Source organism: Nymphaea colorata, chromosome 10, assembly GCF_008831285.2.
Source record: "Nymphaea colorata isolate Beijing-Zhang1983 chromosome 10, ASM883128v2, whole genome shotgun sequence".
In the NCBI taxonomy this organism is placed as follows: Eukaryota; Viridiplantae; Streptophyta; class Magnoliopsida; order Nymphaeales; family Nymphaeaceae; genus Nymphaea; species Nymphaea colorata.
The window spans coordinates 4,117,450-4,130,473 of NC_045147.1; positions in this window are offsets into that span (position 1 = coordinate 4,117,450).

A 13,024-nucleotide genomic window follows, 5' to 3' on the forward strand; every position below is an offset into this window, starting at 1 on the left:
AAAGACCGTGGAGCTCATTCCTACCACTTGCTGCACTCTCTAAGCTACTACAATCAAGCTCAATTTTGAAAAATTAAAGCCAATTTCTCTTATTTTCAGCATGCCAAAAAAGGTAAATAGCATTCCAAGTACCCTTAGCTCCACTTGTGAAAATTTCAATAAAAAATTAATTGTTATGGCTTTCCTCTATTTCCCTTTATAAATGTGTTGTATACGGCTTGGTAAAATTTTGTTTTTTTATTTTTAGAGCAATCCGAGATGAATTTTTTCAGCGATATTTTAACCAAGGCCTATTTGGAGCCAGGCCATAGGCTGGTCGAATCAAATCGAGAAAAATAATCGAAACTCTAAAAGTACACATAGTGGTAAAATAGTCATTTTTTTTTTAGTTATATTCTTTTGCATAAACGTAGGTATAGGTCACATATACCTTGGTTTATGATTTTTTTTATTCTAGAACGTTAGTTCAAGCCAATCCCTTTATTTAAACTTGTTTCACCTAAAATCACACACAAGGGTATTTTGGTAATTTGCTACTACACACATAATTTTTTATAAAACCTTACTTATGAACCATATGAACTTAAGTTAGCTTTTCATGTAAATTTTATAAATTTGGTGAGCTTGAGCCTAGGCTCAACCTAATCCAATTTCCCATTAAAACTGAATTTTCCAAAGATAACACCTAGGTCGAGCTTGCGCGCCCAGCCTATGTCTGAACCTAGTTTTTCAAAACTGAACCTAACTCGGGTCTAGTCCATGTCATACAACTTGAGCCGAACTCACCCAACTCGAGCTTGCTCCCAGCCTATGTCTGAACCTAGTATTTCAAAACTGAACCTAACCCGGGTCTAGTCCATGTCATACAACTTGAGCCGAACTCACCCAACTCGAGCCAGGTTAAGGTCTTTGCTATTTTTAGGTCTCCATTTCATATTTTTGATCCATACCATATATCCAAGTCTTATTTTTATGTTTGGATCTCATATCCAAGTCATATATCTGATTTATGTTTATAAATTTAGATCCATTATTCTCATTTTAGATCCTAAATACCAAATCATAATCCAACTTCCAATACCACATTTAGATCCATCTTCTAGAATTTTTCAAGATCCACATGTGAGCTTAATGTACTTATATCTCAAAAATGCAGATTTTCTCACTCTACGTTTAATGTGTATTAGCACATAAGCACTTGAAACGTACAGAATTCTTTGCTGAGCACATTGGTGCAAATGGAATCAAAATCATTATTTGTATGTAGCAGAAATGAACATTTTCCTAATTTTAGGATGAGGTTTTAAAAGTGTGTTTCCTACTCTTCATATTCTTGTGCCATTTGTCCTTCACACTCAATGTCGATGTGAATGGTTTAGCAAGAACCAATTAGCACTTCTCCATGCACACGTAACTTTTCGCAAAATCGAATTTGGGGTCCAAACTAGATTGCACAAGCAAAATTCGATTGAAAATATGCTTTCAACCTATGGCTTGTGATTTTGAGAGAGGAGAAAAGTTTAGGCCTATATTGATCATGGAAGAAAAATCTCCTATCCCAAGCCACTATAAATAGAGGTCCACCCCATCTCACTACACACTTTGAGCTATTTTTTTGAAAAGTTCAAAAGGTTGATAAACTTCAACTGGGTGCTAAAAGAAGGTATAGCTCAAAATAAGTTAAAACTTTTACGAGTCTTGGTCTAAGTCTTAGTTCGAGCTGCATTAGCACTCAACCTAAACCCAACCACATTCAATGTGGGAGTCGTGGGAGTGGGTTTAGCTAGGGAGCTTCAGGTAATTTCTTTTTCCCTCTTATTTCTTTTCTTATTTGTAACTTAGTTCTTTATGCATGTTTAGTTTAGTTTTTGCTTTCAAGCATATTTAGCTTAGTTTTCTCTTTGTTTTTAGCATATTTAATTTAATTTATTTTTATCAGTTGCTTTAATAATGTCATAGGTTAGATGTTTATTTTCTAAATTAGATTTATTTTAATGTCTTTAGGATAGCATGGTGGCCAGGTATACCCCTCTCTTCTTTGTTTTGTTTTTTCTAATTTCAAGTTTTTGGTTATGTATTTTTACTTAAGTCATGCATATAGAATATAATTTTCTTTCATATTTTCTTTAATCATGCTTTGTACCTCTGTGTACCTCTGTTTTGACATACACTGAACCACTTTGCACCTCTTTCCTAAAACCATACTAGGTCAGTAGAGCAGCACACCCAATGTGCATCGGCCCAGGTATGTGAAAACATAAATTTAGCCTGGTCCTCATACATGAATCATTTTCAAACCATAGTTTTCTCTAAAATGTTTTAAAATGCAATCTCCTTAAATAATTTGAAAAACCCTAGCTCATGTAGACATAGAGTCTAAACCAAGTTCATTTCTTTAAGACCTTGTTCAGACCAGTTTTAGAGCCTACTACTTATAAGTCTAGTCCCATAGCCTAGGTCTAGTTAAACTTTAATAAACACTCATTCATATAAAAAGAATGTAGTGTATATCATATACCTCATGATTTGACTAAGACCAAATACACTTGCTACAGTCAAACCCACGTAGATTCTAACCCAGTTTACGTAAAATTGAACCCAATCACTTTGACCAACTTACCCTTATCCCATTTGGATCTTGGATCTCAATTTGAAATGTTGGATTCAACTCACAAACCTCATATTGATCTAAACATGGATCTTCAACCCAATTTTAACAAACTTAGATTTGGATTTAAAATATTGAATTATGGGTCTCGATTTATGGATTGGATCTTGGATTTTAGATATTAAATCTTAGATTTTGGATCTTGTACATTATAGCTTGGATTTTGGATCATATTTTCACTTAATGGGTTTTTTATCATAAATCTCAAATTATGGTTATCATATTATGGATTTTGGTGTATTGGATTTTAGATTTCAAGCCAAATATTTTGGATCTTTGGTTTCATATTTTGGATGCAAGATCTCAAGTTTTGAATTTGGGATTAGATTTGACCATGAACATTGGATTATCAATCTTAGATCAATATTCACATAATCAGATCCAAACACAAGATTTTAAACATGGTAAACATCAGATTTGGATCTATCCTTTTAGAATTTGGACTTTAAGAAGATCCAATCATGAATACAAGATCAAACCTACTGGATTTCTGACCTTCCTTGTTGGATCAAGAGTCCTATTGACAAAATATGATTGGATTTCTATGACATCTCTAATTTCAAACTTAAAACAAGAATCTTATAAACCTTTTAGATCCTGAATTCAATTTTTGGATTCAAATCTAAATTTCTTTGTTATGTCTATGTCCTACATCCAAGTCTCAATAAAGACTGGACTCCAGGTTTATATGACCTAGTTTTTGCATGCATCATATTAAAAATCAAGATATCGATTTGCATTGATCTATGATGATCCAGATATGAACTGACTTCATATTAATTTCTTGTTTTTCATCATTCCATTTCTAAGATCTATTTAGATTTTAAAACATGTGTGATTTTAAAATTAGGGTGTGTTTGCTTTTTTAGGTTTTGGATGACATTTAAATTTGAGAAATAGAACATTTAGCCTTGGTCTGATTACCACTAATAAATACATCAGGAATGGTTGGACCTCGTACCAACAGGTCGGGTCTTGTCACTCGATATCCCACACAAAACAGAAGCCAGAACTAGTAATTACATCATATTTATATGGTCTACATGTAATATTTGATAAAAACTTTGCATATAAACAACCACCATCATAAACCTATCTGTTTTGTATATGTTACAATTTTTTGTTTACAGAAAACACGAATTCTAGCAGGCCAGTGTGACCTCCAACTCTCGTCTATAATAGATATACTCTATCCAACATCTTGGTATCTTTTCTTCATAAATATGGAAGGTTGAGACTAATTTCCATGATATCTAAGTTCATTTTATGGATAGTTTAGTGTGTCATCATGTTTAGCATATACTGTGTTTTAGTTTTATAACAAGTTAGGCATTGTCCTTCTTGATTACTCTTTCTTGGATTTTAGGTAGGATTTCAACTTGTTCTCATTGAACTAGGCTCCTTCCACGTGGCAAGTAGACTCTAATCAAGTCTAGGGTCATACTAGGATATTTTAGTTGTTCTTCAATAGTCTACCATGTTATGTTCCATCTTAGTAAACCCATAACATGTATCATTTGCATTTATCTAACATGCATTCATATTGGATTTCTAAGCATGAATTTTCACATGTTATCATTAGATAGTGCATTTCATTCATGTTTACCATGTTGTTATTCATTTTCACATGATTTTGTCCACTTTGGCAACTGCTATTGGTGTTTTTGTTGGATTAAAGTGTTAAAGTGTAAAGAAGAAGAACATAGGGAGGAGAGAGAATAAAATCCATTGCATTAAACCCTAATCCCACATCAAAAGGGATTAGGAGGTGGCAATACAAATCACAAAATCTGTCCACCCTATCAAGCATAAATATTAAAGAGGTCCACCCCATCAAGCATAAATATTAAAGAGAACCTCTCACACTAATAAATATAAACCTGCAACTTATAATTATTGACAAAAATAGGCCTACAACTATTAGTTCTTTTACTCAACAACTAATATTGATGGTCAACACTCCTGAAACTGGAGCATGGAGCATAGATGTCAACCATGCTCAGCTTGTTGTAGCATCTTGTAAAAACAACAAAAACTTAGTAAGCATGTCAGCTACTTGATCTTTAGAGGACACATGAATGCTTGAAATAATTCATGCTTGAACCATACCATGAATGTAGTGGCAGTCAACCTTTATATGATTGGTTCTCTCATGAAACACATGATTGTTGGCAATATAGGTGCCCACCTTATTACCATACTTCATCTCCATAGGTAACTTCATCTATACTCCCAAGCTACTAAGTATTGTCTTTGTCCATGTCATTTCAAGATCTATTTGAGCCTAATTCAAAAGTGGATCTGGCTACAACAACTTACTTCTTGCTTCTTCGTGATATCAAATTCCCATTAGCAAACACAAAGGCTAGTAGTAGACTTCTTATCTTCGACAAACCTGCATACTCAACATCGAAGTATGCTTCAACCATTCGAGATGACCCCTTTTGAATTAACAGTCCCTTACCTGCAGAAGGCTTTAGACAAGTTATAACCTTCAAGGTTGCATCCTAGTGAATTTTCCTTGGTTTTACTTCTTAGTCATTATCGCCATAAAAAATAATATCATCCACATAAACTGCCATTACTACCACACTCTTTTTGATAAATAAAACGTGATCAATAGGAAAATCAGACCATGACATCACCTCAAATAACATGAACCAGGCACATGGCCTTTTGTTTCAACCTATAAATACCTTTTTTAAACTGCACACCTTTCCACACTCCTCCTGTCTCTCAAATACAAGTTGTTATTGCATAGACACAATCTTAGATTGATCACCATATAAAAATACATTGTCAAGATCAAATTGGGATATACTCCAACCAAAATGTACTACAATAGAAATAACAAATCTGAGAGTACCAAGTTGAGCAACAAGAGAGAAGATTTCAAAAAAATCCATGCCATAAATTTGGGAATAGCCTTTGGCCACTAGGCAAGTCTTGTATCTCTACACCAAGCCATAAAAACGATACTTAATTGTAAATGCTCATTTTGAGTCAACAATATCAATATCAGGATGAGGATTTACAAGTTCCCACGTGCCTTCGGATACAAACACATCCATCTCATCCTACCAGGCCTACCTGCACTTAGGGTCTAGTTGAGTCTGTTGATAATTGATAGGAATGGATGTTGTAGGCAAAGCGAAAGTAAAGTACTGCATGTTCTTTCTAAGTCTGTCAATATAAGCAAACTTAGAGATAGGATGAAGAATACATTGGTGCTTCCTTTTCTGAATAAAATAGGTGAACCATCTTCTACTTTAGATTTGTCTATAAGACAATCAAGAACAATATAGGGGCATCAATGTTGTCAATCATACTTACTGTTTAAGAAAGAGTTGATGGAGGTCCATGAGAGGGTTGGTACCCGTTATGCACCAGTAGAAGGTCATGAACACGAGCAAGACACCCATTAGCATTTAGATGAGGATAAAGAACAAACACTAACTCTCAATAGAGGGTTGCTAACTAGCATGAAACAAGAGCGGAGCAGAACAAAGGTGTTTTCCTATTCCTTTTGCTCAAACATGTATATTTTTTTTAACATGTTATGATGGTAAAACCTTTTGAGGAAAACCTTGTAACTAATGTTAAATATATTGAATATTTGAGTTATGCTAGAACACTAATGAATATAAAACAATGTAACTAAAGGTTAAGGAAACCTATAAATAGTGGAAGCAAACTGGTGGTCTCATGGCCAAGTGAAAGATGTTGGATAGTGGTCAAGATCCCTATCCCTTTATCTCGGGAGCCCACTTGCAGTTACGAGCTTGACTTGCAAACATTTCTTAAACAAAATATTTTTATTAACAAACTTGAGATTTACATTACCCGTTTCTCCAAAAATCTCTCATTGGCTGTAATCATGAGCTAGACGTGAAGAAAACCTATGAGGCTGGTTATTTAAGCCCAACACTACTCAATCTAGGGTTTCATCCGATGGGATTACCCTAGTCGAACCTCATAGAAGCAAACCACTTAATCTTTGCTTTGCTTTTTCTCCTTTGTCTCTTCTTTTTCTCTTTAGCTGCTGGAGCAGCTTCTTGGCGTTCATGTGTAGACCTTGGTGCCTCCACTAGTGACTTGCTGAGATGACAGATGAAGCTACTGAAGTCTTGTGCTGCTTCAGATCCTACATGAAGTCATTCACATGATGTATGCATACTCTTTTCCAAGTGAAGGAAAAATGAAGAGGCAAGAAGCAAAGACTAACTTGCTAATCTTCCTCAACAACAACAACGACTAGGTTTAGAACTCCACAAACACAAGACTGACCAAGCTGGAGAGGAATCTTCTCCAAGCTCGAGAGGAAGTAAAAGTCAAAGGCTTTGGCAAACCTGTGAATAGGGGGAAGCAGTGGGAAATATTTCTTGGTGGCATTGAAAGTACAACCCAATTTCTTCTTAAGTGGCGTTCATGCAACCCCTTAGTTTCATCTTCAATGGCTTCCGAGAGACGCCCTAATTTCTTTTCTTTAATGACCTTTATTATATGCCATAATTGATTTCAACTTATTTTGCCATTCCAAGCATGCCAATGTCTTAAACCATCATGATGACCCTACCCAAGTGCCATAGGTGGCCTTCGGAGTGGTACACATTGTGGAATGCCATAAAAGGTTGGTCTTTAATGGCCCGTCATGGACCCACATCATTGAATCCCACAAATATTGTAGTGAAACCAATTGTGATGGCACACCACAACAAAATGGTGTGGCTGAAACGCAAGAATCGATACTTGTTCAACATGGCTCGGGCGTTAATGTTTCATATGAATGTTCTACCTAACTATTGGTTGGTGCAGTTGCTATTGCTTGTCACATTATCAATAGGCTTCCAAGTGAAAATCTGGACAAAATGGCTCCTATGCACATTCTTACACAAAAACTAGTCTCCATTAATCATTTAAAATCTTTGGTTGTAAGTGTTTTGTCCATATCCTAGAGCCATTTCGAAACAAACTTCAGAAATGGGCTGTCAAGTGTATCTTCGTTGGTTGCTCCTCTTATAAAAAAGTTTCAAATGCTTTGATCCAACCTCTAAGAGACACTATATTCATGGGATGTAAAAATTTTTGAACCTTTTTTCAAGACACTCTTCATTGGGAGAGGGAGACCTATAGATGCCATGATGAATCTATCCAACCAGTTCTACCATTTTTTTGATGTTTTTAGCCAGTCGCCCTTGCCATGAACTCTATCCATACCATTGTCATCACCTACGCTACCTTCACCCAATCAAGAATTGAATGATCCAATAAACTATGAACCCTCCATTCTAGAACCTCAAATCCAACCAGCTTATCCACACAGTGAACCCACACTAGAGTCACCGCTTTAGAGTTCACCCATTGTCCATGGTCATGAACCTCCTGTAGTGAGAAGATCTAGCCGTGAGAGTTGACCCCTACTTACTTTAGTGACTTCTATCCTTTTTGTTCTCACCTATGGCAGTCACCCACCAAACATCCCATTGAGCATCAAGTTTATTTTAAAAAATTGTCATCCATTTATCAAAATTATGTCCTCAACACTTATTCTCACCAAAACCATCTACTTTTGAAGAAGCCAATTCTGATAAAAAGTAGAGATATGCTATGAGCGAAGAATTGAAGACTCTAGAAAAGAATTAGACACGGATTATGGTTCCACTCCCACCTGACAAGCAACCAGTTGGACGTCAATAGATATACAAGATAAAATATAATAGTGATGGTATAGTAGAAAGGTATAAAGCCCATCTAGTCACAAAGGAGTATATCAACATAAAAGTATTGACTTTATAGAAACATGTGCCCCAATAGCAAAAAATGAATTCTATTAGAATTTTACTATCAGTTGCAACAAACAAAAATTTGGATATGTTTCAATTAGACATGAAAAATGTCTTCTTACATGGTGATTTAGAAGAAGAGGTGTATATAGATCCACCTCCAAGCATCAATTATCAACAAGGCCTTGTATGCAAACTAAAAAAAATTATTTATGGCCTCAAACAATCTCCAGAATTGTGGTTCTCCAAGCTAAGCAGTGTTTTGATAGAAAATGGATTCAAACAAAACAGCTCAGATTACACCATGTTCACCTCTCACTCACCTCAAGGTACACTCATACTCATTCTATACATTGACGATATAATTGTTACATGTGAACAAGGATGAGAGGACGAGATAAAGAAAGTTCAAAGTTTACTACATGACCAATTTGAAATCAAGGATCTAGGCAAACTTTGGTATTTTTTGGGAATCGATTTAGCTCATTAAAAACAAGGTATATTTTTATGTTAAAGAAAGTACACTCTTGATTTGCTCAAAGACATAGGTTTTTTAGGAGCTAAGCCAGTGTCAACTCCACTAGATCCTAATTGAAAGCTCAGAAAAGACGAAGGTGAAACTCTACTGAAATGTTCAAAGTTTTCAAAGATGGTTGGGAAATTAATTTATCTGTCACCAAACTGGACATTACATGTGCTGTCAACCTTACCAGTCAGTCCATGCAGGATCCTTCGTCGACGCATTTAGAAGCTGCTCGTCGTATATTAAGATATTTGAAAGCTAGTCTAAGTAAAGGAGAACTAACGTTGATTGGGTAACATGTTTGACATCATTGGGTATACTGACGCTGATTGGGCTGAAGACTAGAATGATGAATAGTCTACTACCAGATATTGCACTTTTGTTGGAGGGAACATTGTCTCATGAAAAAATAAAAAAAATCAGTGGTGGCAAGATCAAGTGCTGAAGCCTAGTACAGAGCAATGTTGGTTTGTACTAGTGAATTAGTTTGGGTCAAGACACTCCTTCAAGATATAGGAATTAAAGTTGAAAAACTTATGAAACTATTGTGTGACAATATGGCAACTATCTATATTGGAGCTAACCTAGTATTTTATGAACTAACAAAGCATATTGAAGTAGATTGTGACTTCGTTCGAGAAAAAATTTGAAGTAAAATTATATGGACTCCTCATGTGCAAACTGAGGAACAGCTGGCTGACATATTCACTAAAGCAATAGGGAAAGATCGCCACCATTGGATCACTACGAAGTTGGGGCTGATGGATATCAGCTTACCAACTTGAGGGAAGATTGTTAGTAACTGTCTCCACCACTTGACAAGGAAAGTGTGTCATTGCCTTTCCTGTGTCAAGGCATTAAGATGGAAGGTGTAGCGCATGTTGCCATGATAGTTGTGCACATTGCCTTTGTCATCTTCATCCCTACCGTTGAAGCAAAAATTATATATAGTGTCTCAGTTGAAAAACGAGTAATGAAAAACATCTGTGTTGTTCTTCCTTCATGGATGTAGGCCGTAAGCCGAACCAGGTAAAAACTTTGTTCTCTTGTGTGGTTTATGTGAGTGTGAGTGAGTTTCATAATAAAAGATACATTCGTGGCAAAGCAACTGGTAACAAGTTGCCAATACACCTTTAGCGACAGCTTTTAGCTGCACAAAATAGAAAATAACCATCAGCCATGGAGATAGCCAACTGATTTCAGTTGCCCTCACAATATACAAAATGGAGCTGCATAAGTCGAGAGTTCATATCAATTAATGACTCGGATTACAAAAAATTGATAACTCACAAATTTAGATTTGCTCAGGTTGAAGAACATGTCTCTACATTAATGCTATGGAAATTAACCATGTGACTGCATCTACGGTTCAGATTAAGCCAATACAACTTGCACACAAGATTTAGACCTGGACAATTTAATCTATACCCGATAAATGTTTTCTACCTAGAGCTCCATGAAGGGCATGCACAACTTAATTTGCAAATTACAATCCTGATGAATTAATTTGCTTCTCTGAGTACATGATCAACACAGTGAACTATACAGATCATACTGAAGCAGAGACCAGATTTATAATTCCACACCATGGCTTACAAAAACATAAATGCTGCCTTACAAGAGAGAGAGAGAGAGAGAGAGCAGCTGACGCTTCTTGAGTGGATAAAAAAGTATGTACACTGACAGTGTTTGTCGGGTAGCAGCAATTAGCAGCTAGTTGACGCTACATATATGTATAGGTATATATTATGCAAATGTAAATGTTCACTCCTCAAGAAATTAATTTACAGTAAAAGAAACTGGCCAACTGAAGCTATATGAAAATAATGACAGACTTTCTCGTTATTTTCTGAAAAGCCAACAAGAAGGAAAAAACAAAAGTTCCATCTGCCTGGTTGGGACCTTCGACTTAAGATCATCAAGCTAAAGGAAATTGGGAGTAATAACGCTCGGGGTGTGTATTTGGTGATAGAAACTAGTTTGCCTAGTAGAAAATTAAGGGAGTGCTTGGTTTAATGGAGAAAGGCAAGGATGAGAAGGAAGAGAACAATGGCAATGCCCCAGGCGGAGCTTGTAACACCCGCGGTGGCTCGATGGGCAAGGTGGGAGTCAGGGAGGAGGGAGAGCCAGTGCACCACCACCATCAGCAGCAAAGGGGACACCACCAGGAGTCTCTTCAGCTGCTCTGCCGCAGCCACCACCATGGCCTCGTACAGCACGTACCAGCAGAAACCCATCAAGGTCATCATAACGAAGGTGCACAACAGCTGCTCATCATCTGTCGTCTTCTGATTCCCGGAAGTGCAGGAGTGGAAGGCAGCCATAAGAGAGAGCGAGAGAGAGAGAGAGAGAGGAAAGGTGGACGGAAGTTTGTCACATAAAAAGACGGTGAGGCGGATGGGTGCGGTTTTCACTGGTCATTCGATCAGCAGCGTCCAAACATGTACTTGTCACTCATAACCATCGTTATAAATATCATTTTCTGGTACAAAACTACGATGTTCTTCTCGGATATAATATGGTAAACTTGTTTTTTCAGAAAAATTACACAAAATTTAAAAAATAAAAACTAAAATAAAACGTAAAAATAAAAATCTGGTAACTGAAAAGTGTTGAAAACACAAAAAACTGCGAATAAAACTTGTTTTTTGGAGTTTTTTTGTTTTGACGTTCAAGAAACACGTCTTTTTTCTTTTTTGTTTTAACTGTATTGTTTTTTTTTTCTCTTTGTTATTTTTTTCGAATAAAACGTGTATTATGTGATACTGGGACTCATAACTAACAAGTATACACTAAAACTCGACCACCTGCATAACTAGCCATAAAAAACTACGGGTCAATTAATTGATCGATCTGGTCGTTGGCTGCCACCAGAGTTTGATTCCAAAACAGGATCCTATACAGTGGTAAACCCATAACTCAGATTCATATCATTAATCATCTATCGGGTCACTGGGTCAGCGAGTTAACTTACCGGCTCAGTCAAATATTCCAGTAACCAAAATGTAAATCACAGCAGTTAAATAGGCCAAGTCAAGAGCAAGTTAGGCTGAGTCAAACTGGGCCAACATTGACTCGTAGCCGGATTTGTTAACGATCCAAGCTGACCGAGCGATTCCCGAGTCAACTCAATGAGTTTGCCAACTATGCTATTCAGCAACACTGGACCAAGTTTGGCCTGGTGACTGAGGACAATATTCCCTTTTAGCTTGTTCAAATACCACCTGCGTTAGGAACGGGAAAAATCTACATGTTCTTAGTTGGGGGCCAATTGGACTCCAGCATGATATTTGTCTCCCGTGAACACCTTCAAAATTTTGTGTTTGCAGGAGTGAAATTATAGTTTCAAACTTTTAACAGGAACCAAAATGTAATTTTTTTAATTTTTATACCGGTTCAACTAAAATTCTTAAAATTTACAAGTAAAATTTTATTTTGTAAAAGAATGAGGGTGGGTCATCGCTCAAATACTCATTGCTCAAATACTCATGTCGCTTGCTTTACGCTTTCCGAAGTGTGCTTTGTCTCATGGATATGTCGTGTACTTCGATATGAGAACTTCTCTTGATGCCGTGACTTCATGAATTTCCTCATGCTATCACTCATCTTTTGTTTGCAATACCTTGTCCATCCCCGGAAACGCTCCGATCATTCAGTAGGAGTGAATGGAGTCATTGTCACAAGTGATGAAGCATCATGACCTTCATCGATCCCTTGTCGCAGGGTTCAAGTTGGTTGCACATATAACTGGAGGACTAACAATTAAATGCAATCACAGTGATTATGGTGGATCTAGATCGTGCCCGGGATCATAAAGGGGGCGTTTGATTGCTCCTGATTAAAATCCTCAGGATTTGAAAACAGTTGATTTAATATCAGACCCTCCTCCTCTGATCTGAATCCAACTTTTTTTTTTCCCAATACAAAAAGATAAAATAAGGATTCCAACTTTTTTTTTCCCAATACAAAAAGATAAAATAAGGATTTCAAGTGTGGATCTCTCAAGCCTGGCATACAATCCTTAGTTGATAAACCATGGATTTTGCCATA